Source organism: Pomacea canaliculata, linkage group LG3, assembly GCF_003073045.1.
Source record: "Pomacea canaliculata isolate SZHN2017 linkage group LG3, ASM307304v1, whole genome shotgun sequence".
NCBI classification, from domain to species: Eukaryota; Metazoa; Mollusca; class Gastropoda; order Architaenioglossa; family Ampullariidae; genus Pomacea; species Pomacea canaliculata.
Window position 1 is genome coordinate 31615903 of NC_037592.1, and position 14690 is coordinate 31630592.

The 14690-nt window shown below is 39.8% G+C and overlaps 1 long non-coding RNA gene across 1 annotated transcript; it reads left to right on the forward strand.

Moving 5' to 3' along the window:
* Window positions 1–327: 327 nt before the first annotated feature.
* LOC112558833 lies at window positions 328–7956 on the forward strand. The gene is made up of 3 exons (XR_003098240.1): window positions 328–595; window positions 1491–1822; window positions 5561–7956. It is a non-coding gene; the product is annotated as an uncharacterized LOC112558833 (long non-coding RNA).
* The last annotated feature ends 6734 nt before the right edge of the window (window positions 7957–14690 follow it).

A 14690-nucleotide genomic window follows, 5' to 3' on the forward strand; every position in this document is an offset into this window, starting at 1 on the left:
TGTTTCTATCATTTCCGCTGTTCATTTTTCTCTCTATTTTATAGAGAATTCATTCATTAATTGTTAGTCCTAACCCTGACAGTATCTTTAGTTGTAAACCGTTTCACCTCAGCTTTCGAAATGCCAACAGCAAGTACTCGGCTGAGAAAGAGGTTTTATTGCTCGGGTAGTCGGCACTGCCTGTGATCTCCACCCTGCCTCAGGGTATGGGTAAAGCTGAAGGGGTGTGCATGTGATCAGTGCCACGTGCATAGCTCTAGTCAGTGACGTCCCTTAGATCATTGGCACTCGAAGACTGAGCTCTTCTGTCAAAAGAGACAAAGAAGATAGCAGTAGCAGCAGAGCGCGGGAGAACTTCGCGATTTTGAAAAAGCGACAGGATACTAAGAGTGTACAAAAATGAACACACATGTTTATTGTTAAAATTAAAGTCTAAAGTGACAGCAATATTACATACATACTAAATGAGGTGGTAAACAAAAATACAGTTCAAGGACTTGAACAGCACGTGGAAAACTTCTTGTCGGGATCAACAGCAACGTACAGCACGTATTTTCGCAACCGTTATGAGACTTGTTACACAGGATTAATGTCGGTATGTTGAAGTTAGTGCCGTTTTGATTAGACAAATTTAAGCAAAACTCTGTGAGAGAGAGAAAAAAAGAAAAAATAGTCCATATCTTTGGTATCTATTCTGGTAAAAATCTCTTTTTTAAGCTAAATTTAAGTTCATCTGCTTGGTTTGATTTTTCCATAAAATAATAACACGATGCTAATCTGTTGTGCAACACATCAGAATTCATATTGTATATATTTTGCTGTAAATTATCTTATCTTAACGATTAAAATGGAACATTTGACAAAATGGAACATTTGACAAAATGTTTTGCTTGTTTTATTCACTGATTTATGTGGACATACTGAGTTTATAAATATCCAAAAATTTCAATTTTGACTCAACTTTCAAGTGATTTACAATTCTCAGAAAACAAGTGATTTAGATCTCACCTATCTTGGTGTAAAATTTGAAAGTCAGGGATTTTGTCCCTGCTTTTATCAGTTTTATTACTTCATGAGGTGTCTTTGCTCTTTTTTTCATTAGAGATGGAGAAATAATTAAAATTTTAGGTTTACACTGTACTTTTCTGACCACTCTTACAAAAGCACACCCACATTTTCCTGTTTATGGCAGAATTGCATGAGTGTTCAACTCTCTTCTCTTCCTCCACCTTTGCTTTCCCTTGTAAGATATAGCAGCCAATGTCCAGATCACTAATTTATCGCATCTTCACACCCCATTGGATCTTCAGTACTAGCATCTGCCATTTCACACAACTTTCTTCAGGTATTTAAAACAAAAATTCTGTCTACTTGCAAAGTACAACAGATTTAGTGCCCATGCAAAATGAGAACAGTTCAGTGAGCATGAGAATCAAACATGTTACTTCTGTTTTAAGTTTGAAAAATTCTTCTGTGTTGCTTTTTTCCAGGTATAACACCAGGTCAAAAAATAGCCAAGCATCAAGCACTGGAGCAGTGTTCAGGTTCCACAACCTTCCCTTAGTAGTGCAATATACCTTACTATACAAGGTGCTCAACAACTTGATTTTGAGCTCAAAGATAATCCTGCAGCACTGCTACAGTGACATCTGAAATGAAGCAAACGTCTGCAGCAGCTTCACATCAATCTCAGTTGCTCAGGCCCATTCTTCCCAAACATATAATTGCTGTTCCAGATTATTCACGTGCACCTGCTTCTTCTACACGATGGTACAGGAAAAAGCGCAAGCAGGAGACTGGAAGAGAAGTGCAAATGAGAAAGGTTCGTACCACTTGTGGTCAGTGTGGCCAGGATCGACTGCCTGGAACTCATAAGCAGTTTTATGGTCAGTGGTGGTGCCAGCGTAAGGCTGTGCAGACTGCAGAAGAGTGGCTTCAGGACCAAAGAGCAACGAGACGCGTAAAGAAGAAAACTCAGTTGCCGCAATCACTACTACCAAGAGATTCTTTAGCACCTCTTCCTACGACATTTCATTCGGTACCAGCTGATTCCGTGCCTTCTTCACAGACAGCTGTCCCACCTCTGCAATCAACACTTATCCCTCCCTCAACAGATCAAAATTCAACTCCATTAAATGCCACCCCATGTCCCGTGTACACCTCTTACCCATTACCATTTTCCACCCCAGTTGTTTTACCTATAACATCTACTACCCCAGTCATTATACAGTCTTCTACAGTATTTATACAGTCTCCCCCCATAATCCTTCTACCCTTTAATCCCCCACCCGATGCCCCAAATCCAAAGCCGTAAGGCTGCCCAGGATATATACATTAATAAGTATCATGCATGCCTTAAGCACTTTCCTATTTCTCACCCTTCAACACTACCCACAAATCCCACTCCTGTACCAAACAAGTGATCAGCCTATGCCCTATAGCGGCCTATCCAGTCGCTCCTTTTCTCTCATTCCTTTATCAGTCACACCACTCCTTAGCGTTTAAGTCCAAGGCTCAACACACACTCTGCCCTGCTATTCAAGAAATCTTGCACTTATCCTATCAACCAGCTAATTTAACTTACCCCCTCCTCATCCCAGGGCGGTCCGGTGGTGCAACAGTTAGCGACTGTCACCAATACAGTTAAGGTTGGCTGTCTTGGGTGCAGCTCTTGTCTCGGACATGCTGTTCTTTCTCTGCATGTGGCATCTTTTTGCTTTAGTTGCTGTCTTGGCGTAAAACACAATCCTCCCCCAACCCTCCTCCTCCCCAGTATGTCACTGTCCTACTCATCAGCTGTCCTACTGTTCATATCAAAGTCTAAATCTATCAACCCTCAGCATCCTTCACCATTCAGCTCAATAGCAAATAACTTTTCCCATTCTATGCAGGCAGTCAGGTGGCGCAACGGTTAGCGCCTGTCACCAATACACTGAAGGTTGGTTGTCCTGGGTTCAGCTCTCGTCTCGCATCTGTTTACAGGGCTGGCTGGCTGCCTTGCCATGATATAGCCATAATTGCTGGCACCGCGTAAAACACCAAGCCCCCCCCCCCTTCCCATTCTTTTCAACAGCCATACTCCATATGCACCCAATGTCAACCCTTCTTTACCAAAATCCATGTATCTACATCACTTTCCCCAGTATCCATCTTCCCACAAAAAGTCACCTGGTACTCCATAATGTTAAACCAAATATTTTGCCTACCTGTGACAGAAGATCCCAAGCCCTTACCCAAGCAGAGGGAAGAGAATAGTCTAGACTTGTCAAATAACACTTACCACCTAAAATTTTTTTTGATATCTGTGCGGTAAGATAAAAAAAAATTTAGTGAATATTTTACCAGCAAATAATTATGCAAGTATGAACATAAAGAGCTGTGTGAGTGAGGAAGGATACATTTAGGACAGATGCAATTTTTTCCCCGGTTCTCATTTTTTGTTCAAAATTGCCTTCAGTTAAGCAGGTAAAAACAACAGGATTTCACCCATTTTTTGTCATGATCTGCAAAAACAAATCAAATTTTTTCCTCTGCATTCAGTGTGTAGTTTTTCATTCCTGATATTGTTTTGTGAAATTGTTTACTGTCTGTAACAATACATTTGCTTGTGATACCAACAGCACACCTTGTTCTCTTTGTAGACGCAGGTTGAAACTGCGTTCTTGTCAAGATTGCAGAGAATACATGTTGGTTTTACTTCCACCTAGTGGTGATTTCGCACTGTGGGTAGTGAAATGGTTTTTAAAAAAAAAAAAAAACTGTCCCTCGTGACCACTCCAGTGAAAGGCCTAGGGTTTAGTTCTAATCTCAGCATATGGTTTGCTCTCTATCCCCTCATGGCCCTGTCATCTATTTCTTGATTTTCATTCCTGTGAAGTATATACGTGCCATCCCTGCAACTCTGAACATGGACCTCCGGACTTGGAAAAGGACCTCAACATCAGCTGAACAGCATCACGAGGATTTGACAGAAATATACACGTTTCTTTACGAATTTCAACATTCATACATGCTGTATCGTTGAAGAGGACTAGTTTTCCGATCCATGTGAAATGACCGCTGTTTCCAAGCAAAAGTTGATAGGGGCAACGAAAGTCATAGAGTAAGCAAAAGAGATCTTTTATTACACCCACTTCTGGGAGAAGTCTTAAAGATCGACTTTAACAACAAGGTATAGAAGAGGAGGTGGTCATACCTCTTGGAAACATGGTCACTTGTAAATTTTTGCATTTGATGGGACTTAGCGAGTGGGGAGGGAGGAATAAATGAATATAGAATGGTTTTCTTAATGTTGAGACGGTAAGAGTTACAGTTAAATGCGTATAGAGACAAATCATGTCAGCAGGTTCTGTCCTGACAGTTAAAGGAGGATTGTATCCTAGAGGCTATGATCAGAAGACTGGTACTCTGTTGCTTTTGTTCCTCCAGGCAGCAAGTTTTCTGAGGGGAAGGATCTCCTCATTCAGCCAGATGTGAAGCATTTTCATAGCTGCTTTTTAGGCATGCTTCATTTGCACTTCCGTAGCATATTTAAATGGTGTCAATCGCTTGCTTTTTGTTCATTGCCGACATGCATACATTTATGTTCTCAGAATTCATCAGTTTGGTTTGTGCTCTCTGTAAAGTCCTGTATATTTGGCGTTTGTTTCTCGGAATGTCAGGGTATCATAGTAGGGTTTCTTTTATTAGCTGTGGTTGGTACTCAGTTCATTCTCTTTACTGTATTTTTCTGTGGTTTCATCGACTTGTATCGTTTGCATTTCTATACGTTTTATTGTTGTAGTTTTTCGTTGTCTGTTAGGTATTGTGGTTTGAAGCGGCATGTTTGTAAAATAGGGTTCAATTTCTGTGGTTGATACTCATTTTTTCTCTATGCATTATTATTTTTACTTTCATTTGCATTTATATAGCATAGTATGTTAGGTTAAAGTTGTCCTGTGACCTCGTAGTTGTAAGGGTTGTTGAAATATTAAGTCCTCTATATCAGGGTCAGCTTTTCCTCTTTTGCAACCCCTAGGGAGTTCTAGGGGTATCCACACTGAGGCTGCGTCAACTTACATCAACTATTGAACTGGCTAGCTCCCCTACCAGAACATAAACCTTACCCATTGCAAATAAAAAACAGAAACCCTTAGATATGCCTATCCCCTGTATTACACATTTAAAACATGTAAGTACAGCTTGAAAAAACAGTCTGCAAAAAGAAAACTACTACCCTGTATGACAGCTCTCTAATAACCTTTCTTGCAGCTTTTGATTATATATTTTTTTTTTTTTTTTTTATAATGGCTTCACAGCTTTGAAAATTTTGTCTTTTGTCACTAAATTTATGACTGCATTGTGAAATGAAAATTGCTTATCAGAATCTTTTTGCATGCCAAGCAAATAACAAGCACAGCAGGTGCCATAACACTACGCTGACAGCGCCTCACATTCCCACACTAAAGCAGTATATTGTGCCTCATGTTGAGTGCAAGTGCAAAATGCATATTTTGCAAGTGGTTATTTCACCTACGTCATGTATCAATATCTGTAAAAAGTGATCACTTTTTCTTTTCAGGGTTACCATTGTTCAAATCACTGTGAGAATCTGCCTAAGCAGACCTCTGCTTCTGGAAAACCTAAAAGAGACTATACCAGGTTGGATAAGATTTGGTGGCATCTCCCTGAATCATTGGTAGCCTGCAGCTATGCACCAATGGCAGAGACTTCTTTGAATTCCAAGGAAGCCGTTGAACTCCAGCCAACATCCACAGGAAGACTAATTTTACAAATAGCATCCAAACACCTGCAATGCCAGAACTGCAGAGAAAAAAAAAACTGATGTGCTGATTATATTGTCTTGTGTGTTTTGCTTTGTGGCTTTAATATAAAATTAAAGAAATCCTTTTAAGTTTAAATGATTAGTCATGTCATAGCAGTTAACTCGGGCAGTTGTCCCTTGAGAAGCACCTGTCTTTAGGGGGACAACATATACTTGCGAGCTGACAGGTCCGCTTCTTTTCTCTCTTTTGGGTGATAGCGGATCCTGAAAAGGATGACAAGTCTTTGACGTTCATAAACCAGTTCTTTCTCTGGCCACCATGGCTCGGTACTACAAGGGATTGTACTTGGTGCAGTGAACCTTATCTTATGGCCATGTTATTTCCTATCCAGCTGAGCCATCGCTGCTGTTCCTGTTGTGGGTATCTGGTTGGAGCTGCCATCCTTGGACAGGGTGGCTCCCAAGTATCTTGAAGTTGCTTATCTCTTTGAACTGTAACCCGTTCATGTAGAATCTGTTTTATCATCACCATTGATCCTAACTTTGCTCTTTTCAGTGCTGGTGTCCTTTCCAAATGCGTTCAAACTGTTAGTCTGTTAGCAAGGCCAGAAGCAAATACAAAAAGCCCCAAGTCAAGTCTTTAAAGTATTTATTACAAACTATTTAACACCTGATGTTGCAAAACAGTCATTTAATCAATCCTTTGTCATCAAAATGTTAACATTTCTATTATTTCTAAAAGCCAGAAGATAATATAATTTACAAAACACAGAAGCTCCATACATAGTTTTGGTTTACGCTTCGCAATGCAAACAATATGCACTACAATCTGTACTCAAACATACAGATGAATACAATGTAGCTATTCATTTCTCTAGAAATATGAATACAGAAGTAAATGAGTCTTTTTTTCACATTTACTTCAATTGATGTTCACTAAAGTTTTATTTGAATGTAGAAAGAGAACACAAGCAAATCAGGATACATATATGCACAAAGATTTCCAAAATTGTTTTGTTGTATCCAGTTAAGGGGACATAACACCTCACAGTACATGAAAAAAAGATAGTAATTGTGTGGCACAAATACATGGGAGTGAAAAATCACTGGCTGGCAATGTCAGAAAATAATTACCATAAAATATTTTAAAAATTATACATTATTTTAATAACTATAAAAGGGCAGTTTTAAGGAGAAGTTCCATGACTAAATAAAACACATCTGAATGCTTTATCCTGCAGTGTTTAATAAAAGGGTTGCTCTTGAGATGAGACACTGCAATAAAATGGGACTGCCAAAAATCAATGAGCATACAGTTTCTCTGGCATAGTGATGTATACATCTCATGTCAAATTAATTTAGAATCTGATTACAGTGAACAGTGTCCTCAAATTTAGGAGTTACAAAAAAGGTGCTTGCATACACATGAAAGCCTTCTAAACATTTATGGAAGGCAAGGATATCATGCTATGAACCTTTCATTTTTGCTTACATTTTAAAAATCTATTTGAAGATTTCACACGGTAATTTGTAATGAAAGTTTATACTTTTAGTTTTAGTGAATATTTCATGTCATGATGTTTAATTATGCCTTACTGTATAGCTTGTGCTCTAATGTATTTGTTTACATAATTTGCCTGTCCAGTCTAGAATATTTGGGTGGTTCATCAATAAAAGCTGACATGGTTGACCCTCCCTGAAACTGCAAGTATGAACCAAGCACAAAGCTGTATTCTTTGCACCATTTCTGTGAATGCCAAAGCAGCTGTGGAGATTTTGACAAGTGTGATACAACACCATATCCAAATACCAGACATGATGTCATGGACCAGTCCGTGCCTCCTGTGGGTTTTTTTTTTTTTTTTTTGGAGTATTGGCGACCGTGATTCGCCTCAGTTTGGTAGAAGGAGGTGGAGGGGAGCGGGGGTGGCCAGCCAGCCCTGTGTGTTGTCCCTCTGCCTATTAAAAATTGGGGGGAATTCTCTCGGGAGGTGAAATGAGCAAAGCGAAATCATGATAAGTTCAAGGTTGTGAGTACACATCCTGAATAACCGTATTACAGTAACTGTTGTTGACATAGAAACTAGTACTAGGAGGATGAAAGAAATGCAGTTCAGACATTTTTGTTGAATTCTGCAATGCCAACGCATTTTTTTTTAATATATACAAGAAATATAAGTATTGGAATATCATTGACCATTTGACGGAGATCCAACCTACCATGACAATGTATCTTTACTCCTGTGTGTATTAAATGTCTGTGTATGTATGCCTGCCCTTGTAAGCAAAATAAAAATTTCTGTCTTGGGTATCCTTGACAGACAATAAAGTCTGATTTGATTTGATATTTCTATAGCGCAAAAGATCGAGATGCATGATACTGTGGCCTGAATAAAATCCCCATCAACATATAATTGTTGATTTTATTACGTCTTAAGTCTTTTGTCACCACATTTTAATAATGATAATAATGATGATTAATTCATCCTCCGGGTCATCCCAGTGTGTCTTTCTTTCCCAGCTCTAGAAACTTTAATTTAGAATCTTTTTTGTCTTTATTTGTTGGATTGGGACGTTCCTTTTTAAATTAAGAAGTCGATGTGAATGCTAACTGTTCAGGTTTTGACTTAGCATTGTTTTGTTATTGGTTTTTTTGGTTGTTAATTTTCAACCCCGTGTGGAGGGTGACAGAAGAAGTATATATATATACGAAGGTTGAAAGCAAACCAACTGTTTAGTCGCAGCAAACGATAGGGCAACCTTAGCATCTGCAGCAGAAAAGGCGACAGCATTGCAAGGATTTCATGACAAATTAAAATCCTAGAAACTGATTTTGTTTTGCGTTTTTGCTTCTTTTACTTTTACTCTGTGTGTTTTCGCGGACATGTTGGAACTTGATAATTGGTGTGTATATTTTTATCTTTAATATTTATTAATTCAGGTACTATTTACATTTAAATTATATTTGCATTTGCGCAAGGACAGTCCTGCTTTTGACCTCGTGTCCCGCCTGCTAATCGCTTTGTGGCTTTCACCAGATCTGCCGTTGAAAGCACCACTACTCACCACTACTCGGCAAAGTCAGAGGAAAGGTTCCTCACACCACCTTTTTCGGCGCTCTTTGTCGGTGACACGAGACCATCATCGGCACGTGTCCCGCTTTCGCTCCCGAAACGTCTGGTCACCTTACATAGGTGCTAGTGTGGTTTGATGTGCACCCTGAGTATTGTAGGTGGTTTGACGTGCACCCTGAGTATTGTAGGTGTAATTACATACGATTTCCAGTTTATTCTGTAATAATGTTAACAATGCTGATAATTTTTGATGCTTGTTTGCATGACATACACAAAAAAAGCACAATACTTTTGTACGAGAGTTACGATGAGCGACCCTACACAAGAACCGGTGACATCACTGTGCCAGTGTTGTAGGTGTCTTTCGCTGTTAGCCTCATACTGTGAATGTGGGTGCCTGGCTGTGGGCTGCACTTCAGTTTGGAGATTGTGATTTTAATTACTACAGGACATAGCTGGCCATTCATGGCACCATATAGTAATACAAGTTCATTATTCACATCCTACTGCCACTACAAATAATACCGTCAGTGTGTTGAACCATGTCGCTAGTCAGTACTACATTTGCTTGTCAACATGACAAGGATCCAGTGTACAGCAAGGTGTTTGCATTTGCAACAGATTCTTACTTTTTGGATTATGGATAATCAATCCAAACAGCATGTCGACAGAGTTACAGGTATGGATCAGTATATATATATTTCACATGTGAGCTGTTTGTAATCATTTATGTGTGTGAATATGTGTCATTATTAATGCCACCCACTAAACATAATTTTAAAAAATTGTCATTGTATTTGATAACCACCTAAAATTTCATGTTTGCCATTTTAATGTCCTCATGGGATGCAATTCCCTAAAGATTCTGTCATTACTGTCACTTTCTGTTGTTTCTCAAAACTATTTCAACTCGTACAATCTTGGATAATGTATGACATTTTAGCTCTCATAACTGGGATCCATCAAACAGTCCGGATATTAAGTTTGTTTGGGTGTCTCCCATAGAAGAAAAAACAATACACAACAAAAAATAATGAGATCAGCAATGAATTAGGACTCAGACTTCAACAATCCTTTTTTCTCTAGCAAATAACAAAGTTTTCCTTTAAAATACCATTGACAGCATGTTGGGAGAAGAAATACCAAAACAAATAAACCATCATCTTACTTATAGTTGTGAAAGCACTCTACTCTGCTTTTCTATGTAATAAAGACAGCACAGAAAGAGAAGAATTCATAAGGGCTGATATGTACATTTACATCAAGCATATGTCCTATCAAGCCACTTAAGAGAATTTGAAGTCAACCTGTACAAGATGTTCTAGGAAAGAGGGAAAGAAAACATAAGGAATGGATGACCCAAGAGACCTGGGCAAAGAATGAATCAAGAAAGGACTGAAACAGAAGCTCAACCAGTGCCAAGACCAACAGAGAAAGAAGGCCTGAGTGCGAAATACTGGGAAGCCAACCGCCAAGTGAAGAGGTCGGCAAGGGAGGACAAGAGACGCTTCACCCATAAACTAACAGAGGAAGCAGAGACAGCAGCCACACAGGGAAACATGAAGAGATTATATGAAATAACACGAATTCTGTCAGACACCGCTCAACTCTTGGTATTTATTCGCGGTACAAACAGCGATTTTGAACTTACAGAAGAGTTAGCGGCCATGAGGGGCATGCACGGGAACACCACTGGCGAAGACCTATTCAAAGAAGTTTCAGCCGTAATAGAGGGTCTTGCTCTTCCTTGGGAAAAAATTGGTGGGGGACTACCGATGGTGCCAGAAGTATGGTTGGATGCCACAGCGGACTGGCATCAAGGGTTATTAGAAAAAGTCGTCGAGTCTAATGGAACGAGCCACTGCGGCTTCATTGCATTATTCACCAACAAAATCTCTTGGCAAGGTGTGTGAATCTGGACCATGTGATGAAGATTGTGGTCAGCACTGTAAACTTCATCAGATCAGAGGCGTTGAACCACAGAACTTCAAGGAATTTTTGACAGAATTAGAATGCGAATATGAAAACGTTCTCTTTCACAGTGAAATCCGCTGGTTAAGCCGAGGAAAGGTACTTAAACGTTTTTTGATTTGAGACATGAGATTGAAATTTTTATGACGGAAAAATCAAAGCAAGTGCCTCAGCTGAACGACCCCTCGTGGCTGTGGGATTTGGCGATTTTATGTGACATCACGTCACATCTGAATGAACTCAACACCAAACTACAAGGGAAAGACAAGTTGATTTCGCATGTGTATGCGGACATAACAGCATTCCAAGCGAAATTACTACTCTTCATTCAGCAGGCAGGGAAGGATGGAGCTTGTCCACTTCCCAACGTGTACATCTCTACGTCAGCAACATATGTCTTTCCCCAAAGAAAGAATGATAGAACTTTTGGGGCTCTTGAAGGATAATTTCAGTGAAAGATTTAAGGATTTTCATGATTTGAAGGATGAAATACGTCTCTTCGAAAATCCATTTGCGGCAGATGTGTCAAGTGCCCCGACAGACCTGCAACTGGAACTGATTGACTTGCAAAGCCAGACATCCCTACTTGACAAATTTCAAGCGATGCAGACAATTGCTTTCTATGCAGTGTTGCCTGCAAAAACTTTTCCAAATCTCCGACAACAAGCGTTAAGGATGATCACGATGTTTACAAGTACTTATGTGTGTGTGTCATGGATCTAGTCAGAGTGCTAGGACTGGGCGCGTGTGTAGATGAAAGCGTGTGAATGATGGACGTTCTCTAAATGGAACGTGAAAAATGACGTATAGTGACGTCAAAAGAAATAGAGAGGTAAGCGGGAGAGACGTTGAGAAGGGATATGGAAGCAGAAGGACGTTAGAGGGCATATTTAGAAGAAGAAGGACGCTGGAGACTAGAGAGAAGAAGAGGACGTTAGAGAGTAGATAGAAGAGGAAGAACGTTAGCGAGTGGAAGAAGAAGAAAGTTAGAGAGCGGAAAGGGAGACGTGAACGCATGTGCCAAGACAATGCGATTTGCTAATCAGAGATCGAATGTACTAATGTGAAAGGAGAAACGACTGCCAAGACAGTGAGTTTATAGCGTGTGAGCTGTTCGTTGTACTTTGTAGAAGTGGAGATTGAAGGAAAAACTGTGGCGTTAGAGACCGTTTTGCTTTTATAGTTAGGATCTATATTTTTTGGTTGGTAATTTTGATCAGTAAACAGACAGACTCGTACAGGCGAATCATTCTTTAATTGGAACGAAAGAACGCGCAATTGTCCGACCCGCTGGTGAGTTGGAGAGAGCAAAAAAAAACAAGAGGCACCGGCGGTGTCGTGACAGTGTGAACAAATGTCTTCAGTGATGAAATGGGCGAAAACCCATCTTACGTAATCGCCTCGCGGACGAACATTTTGATCAGTGCTCAGACTTGTGTTTCTTCGATGCAGCCAGACATTCAGAAGCTGGTTTCGGAAAAGAAGCTTCAAATATCCCACTAAGTACAACTTTTTTCTAATAAAAATGGTATGTTCTATTTTTTTCTTTTTTTTTTTTTTTTGTAATTTTTGCGGTGAAGCGGCCAGCGACACGCGTGTCGGAAGGAATATGGCCCGCAGGCCGAAAAAGGTTGTGCATCACTGATGTAAATGATTCTTATGAATACCAGTAAACAATGATCATAGGCTGGCGCCATTTCCACAGCAGCTGGAAAATGGGCAGTTAGCAAATTCCTGCCATTTTCCCAAATAATATATATGCCTGCATGTCACGTGGTTATTTTGGAACAATTAAAGGGACTTTTAAATGTACTTTCCAATCAGAAGACAGGCTGAAGGCACCATGAGGTGTGGAAAAGCATGCACATGGACGGTTTTTCCCAAATCCATCTAAAATGGCAACTGTCCCCAAGTACAAGTGGATGAAGCAATTTATGTGCAGGATGTCATGAAGCGAGAGGGGAGGGGAGCTAAAGAATCATCCTACTTTTAGATGAGTCTTAAAGAAGGTATAAAAGAAAACTATCTTCACTCGCCTGTTAGCAAGAGTTAAAGAATTTCTTTCCTTAGCTTGTGTTTTTTATTTTATTTAAGCTGCAAGAAAACATTGTAGCTGTCAGTTGCCTATGTAAAATGGATAACCACGAATAAGGTTTTCTACATTACAACACCATTTCATTATGACATTAACACTCAAACATGTGCATTTGCACAATCAATGAAATTATGCATATACACGATGTATGTTAATGTTTTATGCTGTGCAAGCAACTAAGGCTATATCACAGCAAGATTATTAAATGTTACATAAAAAGGCTGAGAAACAAAAACCTCCATGTGATATGATCCTTAAAAACAAAAGCTGATGCAAGGGGGGAAAGAAAATACTATACAAGGTAGGTAATATGTGAAAAAAAGTGTTGCGACCCTTAAGAGCCACCAACCAACCAGAACCTAAAACGGACCCAAAGAAAAATGTGTAACTATTATTCATTACATGATAGTTCAATCCATGCACTGAATGGGGTTAATTTAAGGAAATCAGCCAACATGTTAAGATAAATATTATTTTCCCTTGTATTAGATCTTCAGCATGAGGCTGAGCCAGGTTATTAGAGTTGGAAGAACATGTTTTTGAGAGAGAGAATGGGAATGCCTGGAACTTTTTTTTCTCGTACGAGTTGTACACATTGATGTTGATTATTACGGTACACAGACCATTTCCCATTAATTTCATAGTTACACTGCAGATATTTGATTCGCAGTTTAAATGTAATGATTTCTATGTGCTTTTTTATATTACTTAACCTAACCCTGACCATAGCCATTATTCCATGAGAATGCTCATTGCCCAAGTGCTCCCTTAAGATGGCAACTAGTCGGAGGGGAAATTCATGTCGTGTTGTTCTATCAAGTTCTGGACCTGGCACAAAGAAAGAATAACATCATCTGCACAGCCTTAGGCAATCGTCGTGTTATTTGTTGAAAGAATGCATGAATGCGTCAGCTGGGCCATTTATGCTATGACAACCTTTTCTCATTTTCAATTATTTAAAATATTTTACATACTGTTGTCCACAGGTCCCCGATATGAGACCGAAAATTTTGTCTAACAACTCCTCAAAGCACGTGACAGCATATAGGGTCAGGACACCATGGGAGTTCCTCTGCTGAACTGTGAGCATCCATGGTATGTGGGAAAAGGCCAAGCAACAGGTTATGTATCTAGAGGATTCACCAGGCTTGCAGTTAGACTTGGGAGTTCCCAGCATACCTCTTGGAGGGCCTGGTTTGGTGTAATGAAAACCATGCCCAAGCTGTGACTGGAAAATACCTTGTCTCCATATGTGATCAGCAACGCCTCTTTCAAACCCGCAAGCAGCTGTAATTGTTGCATTATGGAATGACCTGACCGCTTTTGACAATAGACCAATGGCATCAGTCCACACCAAAAGGGAGATTTGTCACTTGTAACCAACCAATACTATTGAGGGAAGGAAAAAAGCTGTGGTGGACTCTCATATCCTGGAGAATCCCATGATTATGCGCAATACTAGCTTACAACTTGTCAGCTCTTACTTGTTCTTGTTATTTGGTTCCTCTTGTGCTTTTTGTATTTGATTTTATTGTTTGTTTAGTACAGTTGTTTCCTGTCCCTTGTATGCTGGCCCTTGTTTCCCTCTTAAGCAATACCCTTGGAGTGCGAGTATGCGCTTTACAAGATGTGGTGGCATCCCTCTGAGCCTTCGATCGCCTGCAACCATGCGCCAAAAGCGGAGCGATATTTTTCCCACCGACTGGTTTTTTGTGATGACGAGGAAGCTGTGCCGATTCCGCCTGACATGCCCCAGTGAGGAATGTCACGAGGTAGAGTGGCATCA